At 38.4% G+C, this 17,324-nt stretch overlaps 1 long non-coding RNA gene across 1 annotated transcript in view; it reads right to left on the bottom strand.

The window, feature by feature from the left end:
- The window catches only part of LOC134472909 (uncharacterized), a 44,433-nt gene that overhangs the window by 2,210 nt on the left and 24,899 nt on the right, over positions 1–17,324 (bottom strand). The gene's annotated exons all lie outside the window — the stretch shown is intronic.

Here is a 17,324-nt window from a genome sequence, read left to right as displayed (position 1 = left end):
GTAATGAAAAGACAGCGAGCAAGGAATTCGTCTGCAAAAGGAAATGAGGCAAACATGTGAAAACAAAACCAGCAGAAATGGATTTAAGGTTTTTTAGACAAAAATAAAAATAAATATAAGGTCAGTCATACTGAAGAACTAAGAGCCCAACTGTTTCCAGCAGGAAATGTAAAACTAGTGATTCTTATGGCAATGCATACAGTCTAATTTTAGTCACATTTTCAGTCTCTGGTATCTGTATTTTCCCTTGCATGTCGATAGCAAGAGTATAACTCAACAACTTCAGTTATGACCTGCACACCACGCCCTCTGTTTTGGGAGGATGAAGCAGTACAGTCCAAAGTCCTAAAATCTTGTTATGAACCAGTCAAGCAGACACACAGATTTAGAAGTATAAACAGCCCAGGTTAGGGTCCACAGGGCAGTGAAAACTTGGAGCAGATTCTCACTATTTAATTCATATATCCACCCATTTGTTGTTTATCAACACACAAGTAATTACCCCAACACCATGACTGGAAATTTCTTTGCATCAGGAGTTAAGGAGGATCTCTGTGGGTAGTTGGTCTGGGGTTTCCACAATACCCAATGAGTTTCTCGGGCCAGTCTATTCCAGTGTTGGAGATAACTACTTACGGACAATGAAGAGCAGGAGGCTAGAGTCTCTGAGGGCATCTGGAAGCTTGTCCTACATGCAGCCCCACCAAAGCACGTATATCATTCCCCACATGGCAAATATACATACTAGCAGAGCTCATCCAGATAGAAATAAAAAAATATCTCTGCCAAAGGCTCTTTTTTATCTCATTCGTCTCATAGACTTTATGACTTTCCCTGAAGGGGAAAAAAAGAATAGAAAAAAGGTCAATCATGTGTGTGTGTGTGTGTGTGTGTGTGTGTGTGTGTGTGTGTGTTCGCGTGCACACGTGCACACATGTGACAAATTATCAAGACAGGCTGGTCTGAGACTTCAAACTCTTGGACTCAAAGTGATCTTTTTGCCTCAGTCTCCCAAGTGCTGGGATTACAGATACATGGCATGACACTTTGCTTGTGAGCAGTCTCTTAGATTCTCAGCATAAAGTCGCTGTTGCCTCATACCAAGATTACTGCCTTTAAATTCATTTCTTGCACATACTATGTTAAAGAATATCTATCTCCTGCTCAAGTCAAATTTCTCAAAGCCCTGTTTTCCTGATTTCAATATAAGCTAAACTTCAAGAAGGGTAAGTGGTGGGGGGAAGAGGAGAGAGAAATGGAAATCCATATTGTCACACAGTAACTGCAATCCACAGGGCATTTATAAACTATTCCTTGAGTGTGCATCTTGTCTAATAAGATGTAAGCTCCACAAAATGCACACAGCAACTTCTTAAGAGAAGATTACAGATTCAATGAAGATGGGCAGTTTTTGAAATGAATTCAAGGGATAGAATACTATGACATCTCCCTTCACCTGCTGAATGCGAGGGGCAAGTGCATGCAGCCTCCAAAACAAGCTGCATGCGTGGAAAGGAGAGAGAATAAGATTTCCATGAGACATATGTCACTCTATAGGCAGAAGTTGGCTAGGTGTCAACATGGGGCACACTAACACTTGTCTCCAAGTGTTCGTGAAGCCTGAACTGGATTAGGGGCCCCAGCAGAGTCTGGAAGCAAGGTAGAGCCAGTGCAGACCATGGCAGAAGGGCAGCAGCCTTTGGTCAGAACAGCAGGCAGAGCAGCTGGGTCTGGCTTCCCCATTGCTATATGCTCTGCCTGTACGGCAGAAGCCTTTATGAGTGCCAGGCCACAGCCAGGCTGCAAAGCTTGAAAAGCAACAAGCAGTAGGCAAAGTACAAGTGTTAGGAAACAACAGAGCAGAGGTGCCTGTGAAGGGAGAGGGAGGCAAAGAAACCCCATGAGAGAGGTGACAGTGGACACCTGCCCAGGAGAAGAGCAGCCAGCACCCGAATCACAGCAGGGCTGCATATTGACCACCACACAGAAATTCTCTCATTCAATCCTCACAGCCGTAAGTCATTTTAAGAATAAGATTGGCCATGCTCCGCAAGCTCCGGGGATTTGGAGCTGCCTGCCTGTGCCCTCAAATCTGGAGACTGGGTGGCCTGGGGTGAGTGTCCCCGCACCATTCCAAGCCCTGGGAGGGAGTTTAAGATCATTGCTCCACCAACCAGGGAACTTTGTGGCTTCCTGCCACGCTGGACCAGCTCAGCAAGGATTGGGCCTGCCTGCCCCACCACCAGTGACCCTCTCTCAACTCAGGGAACTGGGCGGCCAGAATCCCAGAAGCTGAGAGCATAGAAGAGGATTTCCAACAGGCCCAGGGGAAGTCTTGGAATAACACTTGAAACACAGAAATATAGGAGAATGACAAAATGAAAGACCAAATTACAATCTCAAGCCTCCAGCCCATCCCAAAAACCTTAGGAGCTATGTACATAGAAGAAAACATATGCCATACACCGGAATAATAGCAAATGAAATAAAGAAGCAACTCCAGGAAACTTTAAAGGAATTCAAACTAGAAATAATCTCCCAGGTAAAAGAAGAAATGATAAAAGAAATGAAAGAAATGCTGAACATATCTAAAGAAGACACAATTTAAAAATTGGAGGAACTAAACAAAAAGAATTCCTGGATGAACAATGTAAGAAACAAACAATACATGAAGCAGATGCAAAGAGATACACAGGAAATCAAACTTTCCATTGAAAGTTGTAAAAACTACCTCCATGAAAGTGAAGATAGAATTTCAGATCTTGAAGACAAGATTGCGACTAGTGAACAGGAAAGACAAGATCTTTTAAAAATAACAAGGAATCAGGAAATAATTCAACAGCTGCAAGATGATGCAAAGAAAAACACCATAAGATTGATAAGGATAAATGAAAAAGAAAGGAGAAAACATAAAAGATGTCAAGAGGATATTAAGAGAAAAATAGCTGAAAATTTCCCAAACATGAGAATGAAAACTGACATCAGGATCAGTGAAGCATATAGAACTCCAAATAGCCATAACCAAATTAAAACTACACCCAGATGTATAATAATCACCATCCCAGAAACTCAACATTAGAATAGAATATTAAAAGCTGTCAGAGAAAAGATAGACCACCTATAAAGGAAAACCTATCAGAATCACAGCAGACTTCTCAGCACAAACAATAAAGTCAAGAAGAGCATGGAGTGAAGTATTCCAGATCCTAAAGGAAAATGATTTCCATCCTAGACTGATGTACCTTGCAAAACAGTCCTTCAAAACTGATGGAGAAAAAAGATAATTCCATGACAAAGAACAGCTGAAGAACTTCATGATCACCAGGCCAACCCTGCAAAGAATACTGAAAGACAGTTTAGATACACTTAGGAAAAAACCATTAAGCAAAGCAGACAATTAAGCAGAACAGAAACAAAGATGCAACAGCAGAAAGATAACATGTCAACAATAAACCAATATACAACAGTTATAACCATTAATGTAAATAGTCTCAATGCACCAATTAAAAGAAACAGACTGACAGAATGGATCAAGAAACAACATACAACCATATGCTGCTTACAAGAAACCCATATAACCCAAAACAATACTCACAGACTGAAAGTCAAACAATGGAAAACAGTACTTCATGCAACAAGAACCCCCAAAAAAGTGGGGTAGCAATTCTGTTTGCAGACAATGTGAACTTCTAACCAAGAATGATCAGAAGAGATAAAGAAGGTCATTATATACTGGCAAGGGGAAAATTTCAAGAGGAAGAGATAACAGTCTTAAATATGTATGCACCAAATTCCACAGCACCCAGTTATATAAAGCAAGTATTAACAGAAATGAAAAACCAAATTAACAGTAACACAATTATAACAAGAGACCTTAACACACCATTGACACAAAGGGACAGATCAACCAGACAGAAAATCAGCAAAGAAATAACAGAACTGAATCACACCTGTGAACAAATAAACTTGATAGACATATACAGAGTGTTCCACCCAACAACATCAGAATACACATTCTTCTCAGCAGTAATGTGACATTCTCTAAAATAGACCATATATTAGCTCAAAGAACATATTTAAATAAATGCAAAAGAGAAGTTAACCCTTGCATGTTATTGGATCACAGTGCCATGAAACCAGAAATTAATGATAAAAGATACTGCAAAAATCCCACAAACACATGGAAACTGAAGAACACACTCTTGAGTAATCAGTGGGTCACAGGGGAAATTAAAGAAGAAATTAAACAATACCTACAAGAAAATGAAAAAAAGGATACAACTTATCAGAACCTGTGGGATGCACTGAAAGCGGCCCTCAGAGGAAAATTTATTGCACTGAGTTCCTATAGCAGGAAAACAGAACAAATACAAATAAATAACCTGATGCAACACCTCAAAAATCTAGAAAAAGAAGAGCAAGTCAAGCCCAAAGCCAAAAAAAAGAGGAAATTATAAAAATCAGAGCACAAATTAGTGCAATAGAGGATAAGAAAACAATCCAAAGAATCAATGAATCAAAGAGTTGGTTCTTAGAAAGAAAAAATAAAATTGATAAGCCCTAGCCAACCTTATTAAAAAAGGGAAGACAAAGCCCTAATTCATGCAATAAGGAATGAAAAAGGCGAAATCACTACAGACTCTGTACAAATACAGAAGATCATCAAAACCTATTCTGAAAACCTCTACTCTCATAGGTTTCATAACACAGAAGAAATAGACGGATTCCTAGAAACATATAAAGTACCAAAGCTGGGTCAAGAAGATGTAAAACTACTGAATAACCTAATTTCTGTTAATTAAATTGATAATGTAATTAAATCTTTACCTACAAAGAAGAGCCTAGGCCCAGATGGATTCACTGCAGAAGTCTACAAGAAATACAAAGAAGATTTGATGTCGACACTCCTCAAACTCTTCAATGAAATTGAAAGGGAAGCAATCCTTCCTAAGTCATTCCTGGAAGAAAACATTACTCTAGTACCAAAACCTCAGAAAGACCCAACTAAAAAAAGGGAAATACAGACCAATCTCCCTAATGAACACAGATGCAAAAATTCTTAATAAAATATTGGCAAAGAGGATGCAGCAAATCATCAAGAAGATTATACACCAAAACCAAGTGGGATTCATCCCAAGTATGCAGGGATGGTTCAACATACATAAATCAATAAATGTAATCCACCATATCAATAAAGCCAAAAGTAAGAATCACATGATCATTTCTACAGATGAAGAAAAAGCTTTTGATAAGGTCCAACATTCATTCATGGTAAGAACCTTACAGAAAATTGGAATAGATGGCCTTAAGCTCCATATGATAAAGGCCATCTATGACAAAGCAACAGCCAGTATCATATTAAATGGCCAGAAACTGAAGGCCTTACCTTAAAATCAGGCACAAGACAAGGATGTCCCTTATCAGTGCTCCTATTTAATATAGTACTGGAAATATTAGCCAGAGCAATTAGACAAGGGAAAGAAGTAAAAGGGGTAAAGATAGAAAAAGAAGCTAAATTATCATTATTTGTGGATTTACTTTACACAGAAGACCCCCAAAACTCCACTGAAAGACTCCTAGATATATAAATAAATTCAGCAATGTAGCTTGATACAAAACCAATACTCAAAAATCAATAGCATTTCTATACACTAACAACAAAATCACAGAGAGAGAAATAAGAGAAGCCATACCCTTCACATTAGCATCCAAAAAAATGAAATATTTAGGAATTATTCTCATGAAAGAAGTGAAAGAACTATACAGGGAAAATTATAATACACTGAAAAAAGAAATTGAAGAGGATCTCAGAAAATGGAAAGACATCTCTTGCCTACGGATAGGAAGAATAAATATTGTGAAAATGGCCATTCTCCCAAAACTGTTATATAGATTCAGTGCAATCCCAATAAAAACACCATCAACATACCTCATGCATCTAGAGAAATTATTCCTCAAATTCTTCTGGAACCAGAAGAGACCTAGAATAGCAAAGACAGTTCTAAGCAGCAAAGGCAAAGCAGGAGGCATCACAATCCCTGACTTGAAGTTATATAACAAAGCTACTGTAGTAAAATCAACATGGTACTGGAATCAAAGCAGAGCCCAAGATCAATGGAAGAGATTAGAAGATACAGCTACAACTACAAACACACTCAACCACCTTATTTTTGATAAAGGGGCCAAACATGTTCACTGGAAGAACGACAGCCTCTTTAATAAATGGTGTTGGAAAAACTGGCTCTCCACATGCTGAAAACTAAGGCTAAACCCATGCCTATCACCATGTACTAAATTAAAATCTAAATGGATCAAAGATCTGAATATTAAAACAAAAACACTAAATCTATTGGAAGACAAGTTTGGTAAAAACCTTGAAGACATAGGGATAGGTAGAGAATTCACAAACAGGAATCAAACCATACTGGAAATACTTTCCAGAATCAACAACTGGGATCGCCTCTTCTTAAAAAGTTTCTGCATGTCAAAAGAAATCTCTAGCATAGTGAAAAGCAAACCTACAAACTGGGAAACAATCTTAGTGAACTGTCCCTCAGACAAAGGACTTGTGTCTAAAACATATAAATAATTTTAAAAACTCAGACCCCCAAAATTCAAGGATCCAATCTAAAAATGAGCATCTGAGATAAATAAACAATTCTCAGATGAAGAAATACAAATGGCAAATAAATACATGAAAAACTGTTCATCATCATTACTCATTAGAGAAATGCAAATTAAAACCACACTGAGATTCCATCTCACTCCAGAAAGAATGGCCAGGATCAAGAAAACTACCAACAGCCTGGGGATTTAGCTCAGTGGCATAAGAGCCTGCCTTGCAAGCAGGCAGTCGTGAGTTCAATCCCTGGTACTGATAAAAAGGAAAAAGACCAAAAAAAAAAAAAAAAAAAAAACTACCAATAACAAATGCTGCAGAGGCTGTGGGTAAAAAGGAACTCACCTGGACTGTTGTTGGGAGTGTAGACTGGTACAACCATTGTGGAAGTCAGTCTGGAGATTTCTCAAAAAATTGTGATTGGAAGTCCCATTTGTTCCAGCTATTCCACTTCTAGGCATATTCCCAGAAGAACTGAAAACATCATACCACAGTGATATATGTGCACCCATGTTTATAGCAGCACAATTTGTAATAGCCAGATCTTGGAAACAACCTAGGTGTCCATCAACTGAGGAATGGATAAAATAGTTGTGGTAGTTTTATACAATAGAGTACTACTCAGCTATAAAGAATGATCACATTAAGATATTTATAAATAAATGGATGCAACTTGAGACCATACTAATATGTGAAATAAATCAAACTCACATGTATAAATACTGTATAGTCTCCTTAGTATAAGAAATGGTAAGGGTACATATGATTTTATGGTAATCATGATTCTCCATTATGTTGCTTTGAAGCCTTAAAAAGAAAAGAAAGCTAAATGGAAAATCATAAGCTGTCCAACAATCTCCTCTGATTGCTCATAGCCATAGCCCAAAAATAAATTTATTTTATTAAAAAAAATAAGATTGGGATTGGCACTCAATGGGAAAATACACTGTGAAGGTCTAACCAAAAGCCATGAAACAGGGTGGGAGGGGCCCTAAGCCCAGGGGATACAGTCCAGACCTTGACGGACCCTGGAGTTCCACGAGTTGAAGGCTGGCAGCACAGCCCAGGGCTCTAAGATGAGGGGCGGACCCTTTGGGAGCAAGGCTCGCAGAAGGGAGTTAAGGGCAGAAGTGGGTGCCCTGGAAAGGTCTGGGACCCCAGCCCCGCAGTGTTCACTGTCCAGGCTGCCTGCACCACTCACTCCCTCCATGGTACCTGTGCAGCCATAGGCCCAAAGGCGGCCACGGACTGCAATCTTGAGCCACAGGGAACTTTGCCATTCAGTTGTTTCTCAGGTATCTTTTCATAATGAGTGACAGAAAGCAAAGAAAGTCATGTGTCCGACTCCAAAGTCCATGACCTGAAGCAGCGCGCATTTCTAACATGCAATTTACCTCCCTGCGCACTCCCCACTGCAAGCTGGTCAAGGCAGAGCCAGAGGCAGCAAGAGACAGAGACAGGGAAGAGGCAAGAAGAAGGTTAAACAGCTAACACCTTCCCCATGCAGCCACTGATGCCCAAGGCACTGTTAGGGCTGAGCCTCAGTGGAAGGGACCTAACTCCACATTGGAGGTAGGATTGGAATGTGGGGTTGGAATGCGCTTTTTAACACCTGCTATTAATTGACAGGTTGTAATCTTTAAAAAAAAGAAAAGCTATCAAATAAGAAAGGCTAAAAGACGTGACACATAATGGTAGAAAAATAAGGCTGTTTTTCGACATGTATTATTGAGTCAAAATTGCCCAATAAATGTCTCACTGTAGAGCTATGTTTTAAGTTTGACACTGGCAAAGTTGCACCTACCAATGAAGCTCAATAAAATTCCCAAGGTGTGGCCAACAGTATCCTCACCAGGTGTCATGGCACACACCTATAATTCTAGCACTTGGGAGGCCGAGGCCGAAAGATCACCATGAATTTGAGGCCAGCCTGGACTACATAGTAAAATATAAAAATAAAAGATTAATTATCATCAAATTTTATCAAACTATAAGCCTGGGTGGAGCTTGGGAAGTTATCTATCTGATGTCTAAATCAACACTGAAGAATAGTTGGGCACAAAAAGTACATGAACTGCAAAGTAAAAATACTGATTGTTATAGAAGTTTTATGAGTGATTGAAGTTTAATGATGACAACATACGAAAATAAAAAGAATGTTTGCATTTTTAATTTTAACTTCAGAAAATTGCACCTTCAAAAGCTGTGTTTCTTACCTTATTCATCTTTTCACTTCAACACTGGTAGGAAGGTAAAAAACTTAACAAGCTAATGAAAACTATAGAATATGTCAAAATAACATAATAAATAATTCCTACTTAGAAAAGTCTGGAATAAACTGGACCAAGAATCTTTTTTTTTAATTTCTACACTCAGATATAAATCATCTTTAAAAGGAAGTTTTCCAAAGACAACTTCCTTTCTAGCAGGTTAGACATTAAAATTCTCTCAGCAATTATTGAGAAAGAAAACTGTCAAAAGCATTGGTACTATTTTGGTCCAAATTATTTTTATACTACTAATTATAGTGAGTCATGAAAAAAATCCTTTATCAGTGTTTTTGAGTGAATGATTTTTCTATGACATTCCACTAGCAGAAGCACCCTGAAGAAATAAACCTTGTTAGGAACCCTAAGCTATCTAAAGAGTCTTCCAAACTGACCAATCCTGAAAAGAAAACAATTTTGAGAAAAAAAGACTCAGACATCTGAAATAATTTCAAGGATCTAAAACTCTGAGACATGGCTCAGTCTGGGGTTTATAATTGTACTCCCAGAAGGCACAAACCTCACGGTTACCACAGCTGGGCATGGTGGTGCCTGCCTATAATCTCAGCACTCTACAAGGCTGAGGCAGGTGGATTTTGAGTTTAAGCTAAACCTGAGCATTTTAATGAGGACCTGTCTTAAAACAAAAAATAAAAAATAAATGACTGAGAGTATACAGCTCAGTACAAAATCCTTGGGTTCGACCCCCACTATCAAAAACAAAAGGAGCTGTTTCATCTGCCTTTCTTCCTGAGCTATTGTAGCATTTAATTTTTAGACACTTTTCCAAAATTTTGTTTCAAGTTTCCCATTTTTTAACTTAAGAACAAAGTAAAGGTGACAATTCCAGCTTCTTGACCTGATGGCCGGAAATGGCAGGCCACACTTGCTAACACTCTGTTGTGTGATTCCTCCTGGATGGACTTTGCATACTGGTGGTTTTCAGACGGTTTCCCCACCATGAGAACCAGAACCTAGCTCATTTGTATATGCAGTGTCACGCATTTCATTCCTTTTCTCACAAAGCCTTTAACACTCAACCGGAGAAAGTAGATGGAGGCCAGGGATGGAGCTCAGTGGCATAGCGCAAGCCTGGCAAGCCAAGACCATGGATTCAATTCCCAGTACCAAAGAGGAAAATAAAAAGGAGACTGAGGCAAACCTCTGGTTAAACCTAGAAGAAGATGCTGCCTTGTATGCCCCAATAATCCTGCAATTCCGCAACCGTACTTCCCTGACTTTTCACTCTGATTTCCCCAGAAGAATGCCTACGTTATTTGTGCATCGAAATTTTCACAAATGAGTCTTGAAAACTGATCTTTAAACCAGTAAACATATTAGGTGCCCACACGCGGAAAGCGTGTGTGGAGTCCTGCTAAAACTGAAATGCGGGCTTTGCCTTCCCTTGAAATGCTCTCATGCAAACTTCTTTAATATTCATGGAAGTGATATTTACATCCACAAGCATTCACCTTTCTTTCTATGGGCTTTAATTCACCAGTTGATAGCCCAATTGTTCCATTTGGGTGGAAGATAAGACCTCACCTCTTCCAGAGGACCGTGAGGCTGAAGGAATGTTTTGTGAGGCAAAGCCCATTGTCCCATTTTGCCACCTAAGACAATCGCCAGTGTGTAACAGGATTCTCATGGTATGAGAAAATCAAGAAATTACTGTTCTCCATTGACAGCCTGGCTCGGAGCTGGGGCCATGGCTTAGCTGCATAAGTGTCTGCCTGGCAAGCACAAGGTCCTGAGTTTGCTCTCCAGTAACAATAATAATAATAGTAATAACAATAATGTGGCACATAAAACCACAAGAGAAGGCCACAAGAATCATGGAAACTGAGTGAAAAAAACCTCATATTCTATCTTTTATTTTTTAAATGTAAGGGTGTTTGTTAAATCAGCAAAACCATTCCTTCATCCAACTGTATTAAAATTAAATATCAGTATTGATGCTTAATCTTATTCAACAGGAATAACATTCTTGAACCACCATTTATATCACCATGACATATTTCCTCATTCCCAAGAAAAGCCTCTCAGACACAGCAACCATTTTCACGCGCGTGCGCATGCACACACACACACACACACACACACACACACACACACACAGTGCTTGAGCTCCAATTTAGGGCTTTACAAGCTAAGCAAGCACTTTACACCCAGCCACACCCCAGAAACCCCATCTTATGGGTTAGCAAGCTGTTGTTCAGAAATAGTTCTTTTTTTTTTTCAGCGTCTAGCAAGAAAATTATGGCAAACGAAAGACTACACACTTAAACTCCTAATTCTTCATCCCTACTATGAATGTGAACATGTATCAGTCAAACGCAGGATTATTACTATGGTAATAGATCAAACAACACGAATTTATTATTTTCTTAGCACCATAATATCAGACCCCATAAGAATGAAAAAATAATAAAGCATAATTTCATAGATTTGAAAGTCTGGCTGGGTCTTGCTAACTTATCTATCTAGATTCAGTTAGTGTTAAATTTTAAATTCTTATTTTTTAATTTAGCATTTTCAATAACACTATGACAGATGCAAGCAGACAAATAGGAATGTGACAAGTAGTATGGAATGTTTGATCCATTTTCTTCAACAAATGAAAGGAAAAAGGAGAGACAGAAACATAGATTTAAAAACCTGTTAAGGAGAATGTCAATCAAATTTAATGTGCGGGCCTTTTTTAGATGCTAATTTGAATAAGCCCACTGGGAAAATGAGAACACTGAACATTCAAGGGTAGCAAGGAATCATTGGTCACTTCTTGGAGAAGTAACAATGACCTTTTGTTCATTTAAAAAAAATAGTCCTCAATTTTCGGGACCAATCTAAAAAATTAGCAGGTGGTTAACTATATTTAATATTTATGTAGCATTTCATGTGCTCCAAAGACCGTGCTAAAGATATATATACATACAGTGTGTGTGTGTGTGTGTGTGTGTGTGTGTGTGTGTGTGTGTTTGTATTAAGCACTGTGTCTCATTACATGAGGAGAAAATTAGGGCTCATGTTCCTTAAGGACAATACCCAAAATCACAGGGCTGGCGAATGGCAGCGCTAATAGTTGAATCCCAATCTGTCTCATTACACAGCTCATGCCTAAGGCAATCTGCTTGTAGTCCTTGTGCTTTTATCTACTGAAGACCTCTAAACTATGCTTGCTGAGGCAGAAGAAATAAAGAAATTTTGTGATTTCCTTATTGAATCTGGAATAATCAAGACTTTTACTGCTTTCCAGTGTGTATGAAATGTCTCACAAAGAACACTCTGATTTTCTTTTGATTGTCCCTGTCAGGAATCTTAGGAATTTCTTAGGGAAGCAGAAACATTGTTCTTCTCCCAAATAGGTTCTATAAATTCAGCAAGTGAGTGAACACATTCAAGAACCAGGGGATACGATCAAACAGGCGTTTAAATCACTTCAACTTCAAAATGCTTGGTGCTCCCTAAAACCTTTTGATCATGAAATCAGCAGTAAATGAATGTCTAAGAACATTTTGAAGAATATTTTCCAGAATGTGTGTAAAACATACTGCTCCTTTGCATGGAATAAATTTTCTCCAATCATTTGAAGGCAAATGAGCTGGTGCTCCTAGGAGGCAGCCCATTGTCACAAAGGCAGTGACTCCTTCACTCTTCAAAAATAATTGGATGTGGTAAACCTAAGGCACAGAGAGACCAGACTGGAGAAATGATACTTAGAGATAAAGAAGGAGCAATGTCTCTCAGATGAGCGTATTAGCCCCAATATCGCTCCCTTGAGGACAAGTACTGTGAGCTGGCATTGATGCATTTTTTTTAATTGGAAGAGAAAAGAAGCAAGTGCCTGAGGTCTTTCCATCCTAGCTCTCTACACTTTTTCAGAGTACATACCATTCAGCCCAGCAGTGCTGTGTATATGCAATACCCTATATTTTAAAATACACCCAGAGAAAGAGCTAAAAACGCACTATTTGTACACTGCAGTGCCTGAAACTCACTCTCCCCTCCATTTGTAGCAAAAATGTATTTGCAAGGATAAGAGACTCTTCTCTTAGTGCTCTCTTTAGATAATAAAAGTTTAGGTCTATTATCAAAGATTCACAAAAATTTAGAACTGGGAATGATTTAGAAATCATTCAGTGAAATTTTCTTGATTTGTACATAAAAAAGCCAAAGAGTTTTATATGTAGTTACCTCTCCATACATTACATATTTCCATATATTTGCCAAAAAAGAAATTTGTGAGTAAAATATTAATCAAAGAATTTGCTTATGATAATATTGCAGCTGGTCAATGAAAGAGCTTGGGCTAGAAATAAAACTTCCTTGTTTCTCAGGATCATTTCAGGGCAGGTCACAACTTGGACTTACTGAAAAAGTACACTAAGCTTTCAGGCTATCTCTGTACAGTTTAACTAAATCTTGTTATGACATAAATAGTATCCCAGGAGATGAAAGACTTCAAAATCTCATTTATGTCCTAAGAATAAAACAGCTCTGGAAATAAATATATTTTTCTACATTTCAAGGTGAAGACCTATTAAAAATATTTTCAAAGAATTCTAAAGAAGTGGCAGCTTCCCTAAGAAATGGCATATGTCAAGCTATCTTATTTTTTTTTTTTTTGAGGCACGCATTGGGTATTGTATGCACCTAACATTATTCTTTCACAAGGAAAACCCTTAGAGGAAGTTCTGTAATTTAACATCTCTGAACAATGCAGCATTATTCATATGAAAGTTCCTGTGGTATTTTTATACTTGTAACCTCTGGCTGGATTCAGAATTCTAAAAATATATTAAATTTAATCTAATGTAAAACTCCACAGACATAACCCCAGGAGACAAAGTGAGACTGAGTGAATAAAGTTACACCAAAAAACAAAGGCCAATTTAAAATCCATTACTGCTGTCTCTAATATTACTTTGATTCTAATGAAATTTTATTCTCTATATTTTTATACATGACCTCTTGCACACTATGCAGTTGTTCCACCACTGAGCAATACCTCCAGCCCCTGAGAAACTTTTCTTGAAAAGACTCAGTTTATCAGAGATTATAAGAATATTAGATTTTTTGTATTTTTAAAATCTAATCCTAAAAATACAGAGTAAAATAAGGTAATTATTTCAAATTACTAAATTATTCACTTGTTTAGAATGTGGATGTAGGAGACTGTGAAACAGTATCAAATCTGAAGTTTAAATTTTCTTAGACTTGAAGTCAAGAGCAAGTAAAATCTAACAGGCATAATCAAGTCAAAAGCAAAAAGAAAGCTGGATGAGGTGGTGAATACCTGTAACCCCAGCATGCAGAAGCCTGAGCTAGGAGGATCATCGTGGACTATTTGACATCAAAATAATAAAAATGTTAACAAATCCCAATGCACTGAAAAAAAAAACTTTATCTTCCATAGTGTTAATGAGAGACAGACAGAACAGAGGAGATAACTCTAGTGTGGTAAACTGCTAAAAATCAGTAAATGTAGATAAAAGAAATACAAAAGTTAACCGTACTACTTTTAAAACTTACTGTAATTTTGAAAATTTTTACAGAAAAATATTGAGGAAAAACTTTAACCCCCTATTCATACATACAGTATGGAAATGGAGGAGAAAAATAAAGAAAAAGACACAAGCAGCTATCACTTAGGAAAACCGTAAAATCAAATCAATCAAAATGTCCTCAGCAAAAGCTCAGAGGTGGCAGGATTAAATAATAAGGTGCGGTAATAATTGGGGGGCTCCAACTTGACTGCATTAATGCATTTTAGAAAAAGAACGCATGCGTAGACCAAGTGGAGAGATCTGTCTGTTGTTTGTGAAAGGGGGATTTGGAGCACCTTGTGTGGGTGGCTTTGGGTCTCCAGAGTCGTCTGACAAGCAGAAGGCTTTCTATTACTGAAAATTAAACCACCATTACGGAAATCAGTGTATCGGGTACCCACTATGATGGCACAAGTCATTAAAATCTGAGTCTCTGCTCTTGAAGATAAGGTGGTAGAGTTTTGTAGGAGAGAGAGAAGAACCATGCAGGGTACTCAGTCTGCTCAGAATGGTAGACATACTTTTTGTTGGCTTTCCAACTGATATATTCATTTCTTGTAGTTTTAGTAACTGTGCATGGTTAAGTATGCCTAAGTGATCAGGAAAAAAATGTGTCTCTGACTTTGCAAGGATGCATACCCACAACAAGGGCATGGTAGATATTGGAAAGTCTTCTTCAATTAGTTCCTTTACTTTTTTGCCAAATATTTATGAAGTGACTTAGAAATCTACTAATAACATCGGTAAGAAGCTGCTGTTGATAGGTAAGACTGATAGAATTTTAGTATTATAAATATCTTCAGAAAAGTCAAAAGAAGTTTTTATACTTTCCTTTCAAACAAAATACAGATTCTCAGTCAAGAAAGGAGCTCTCAACAAGACAGTTTTCCCAAGTTTCATCTGTGCATTGCTTTAAAGATGCTTTAATTCCCACAGGAATTAGTAAGTTACAATTAATTCATTCACCAGATATTTGTGCATATGTGAAATTTCACTCTAGGATTCACTGCTGTCTCTATGCTCCTGGAGGGTTTATTACATTATCTGTTATTTATCTTGAAATTCATCAGCATGGATGACAAGGTAATTTTCTTACATACTGGCCCTTATCTCTCAAATCACACTCTATTTTTTGTTTACTGGCCTAACTAAAGAAGAAAATTATTTCAGTTTCTGGGGGAATCCTTGAAGACAAATTCAGCATTTACCAAATCTATGTCAGTTGTTGGGAGCCGCCGACACCGGTCACCTTACTTGGCGGACGTAGGGCCTGTGGGTGGGGGCGGAGCCTGAGCTAGATTGCCCCTCCCATTGAGTGAGTCAAGTTGGCGCCTGCTTCCTGCCCCCTGATTGTGCTGGCGACTTAAACAACCCGCTCTGTAAGATAGTCTGCCTAGCAACAACTGATGTTAGCCAATCAGCCCGCATCGCGCGCTTTGAACTGATTGGCCACTGTCACCCTATAAAAGTGAATGCCTCTCCCGCCACGAGACAGGAAGCACAGAGAAAGCACAGAGAGAGATAGAAAAAGTCCACCGGCGAGAAAGGGCTGGTGGCAGAGAGGAGGCCTCGCGGGGCCCACGTGGAGACAAATAAAGGCAAGGTTGCACACCGCCAGACTTTGTCGTGTGTCTTTCCTGCCGGCCAGGAGCGACATCGACAGTCAGTTTTACAAATAACTAAAATTTTCCCTGAAATCCCTACAGTCTGGGAGGCTGAGGCAGGAAGACTGCAAGCTGTAGCCCAGCCTAGGCAAAATAACAGCTTAACAAGATCCTATCTCAAATTATTAAAAAAAGATCTAGGGAGGTACTCAGTACAGATGACTGGTTTGAATCCCCAGTACCAAAACAATAGATAAATAAATAAAATTGTCTTGAAATGAGCTCCTACCAGATGTGGATATTCATTCTTATTGTTTGTCCTGTAACAAATATTAATTGTTAATTTATCCTGTAACAAAGCTTAATATTAAGTCATCCCATAAACCACGCTGTTTCTGAGACCACCTGCAGGAGACAGCCGTGTCCCAGCCAGACACTCCAGGGCAGACTAAGTGGTGATAAATCAGGAACTCACAGGTCATTATTCTGGAATATGACTAATTTGGAGAAAGCACCCCCATGCCAAATAAATGTGATAAGTGAAACCATAATGAGAAACAAAAGTTGTGGGGTGCCATTGGAGTACCCTGGGAAGAACAGATTACAGTAAATAACAGGATCCTTACAAAAACAAAACAATAGATCATGAACAGAACAGGAAATAAGAACAGTCACTAGTATGCTTCCAGAAACTAATAGGACTTTACATAACAAGAGATTAACAGGAAATGAAATACATCATAATAATGGTTCCCAGATAGGCTGGTTGGCATGAGCACAACACAAATTATAAATAAGGTAATGCACACAATAAATCAGCCACATTGGGTAGGGTCAGTTAGAGCTACGGGATGACAGTTGCTCAGGAAAGTGCCTGCGTGTTGCAGAAACTAACTCACATCTGTCTCGTCTCTCTGGAAGGAACTGGGGTCTTGAGTAATTAAATGGTACAAAATAATCTGCTTGACAGCAGAAAGCCAGTTTACTATGAAATAAATGATAATTATAACTGTTTTGCAAGCCTTGACAAGGTTATAGATTTACCCAATTATTATCAATTGATGTTTGAAAACATTAAACAAATGGCTGTTGCTGGCTCTGAAATCCACAAAGTTCCAGCCAAAAACTGTTGGTCACACACTGAGAATATAACTTTACAATTAAAAAAAAAAAAAAAATGGAGACTTTTAGTCCTTTAATGTTGTGGTCAATCTTAACATCACCACTAGGGCAGCCCCTGGTAACTCACAATGCGATGCAGTATAAACTCACGGCACCTGGGATATGA

Source organism: Cavia porcellus, unplaced genomic scaffold, assembly GCF_034190915.1.
Source record: "Cavia porcellus strain 051 isolate PalLab524CR breed Dunkin Hartley unplaced genomic scaffold, mCavPor4.1 scaffold_2, whole genome shotgun sequence".
NCBI lineage: Eukaryota > Metazoa > Chordata > Mammalia > Rodentia > Caviidae > Cavia > Cavia porcellus.
This window is presented reverse-complemented; position numbering and strand designations above follow the sequence as displayed.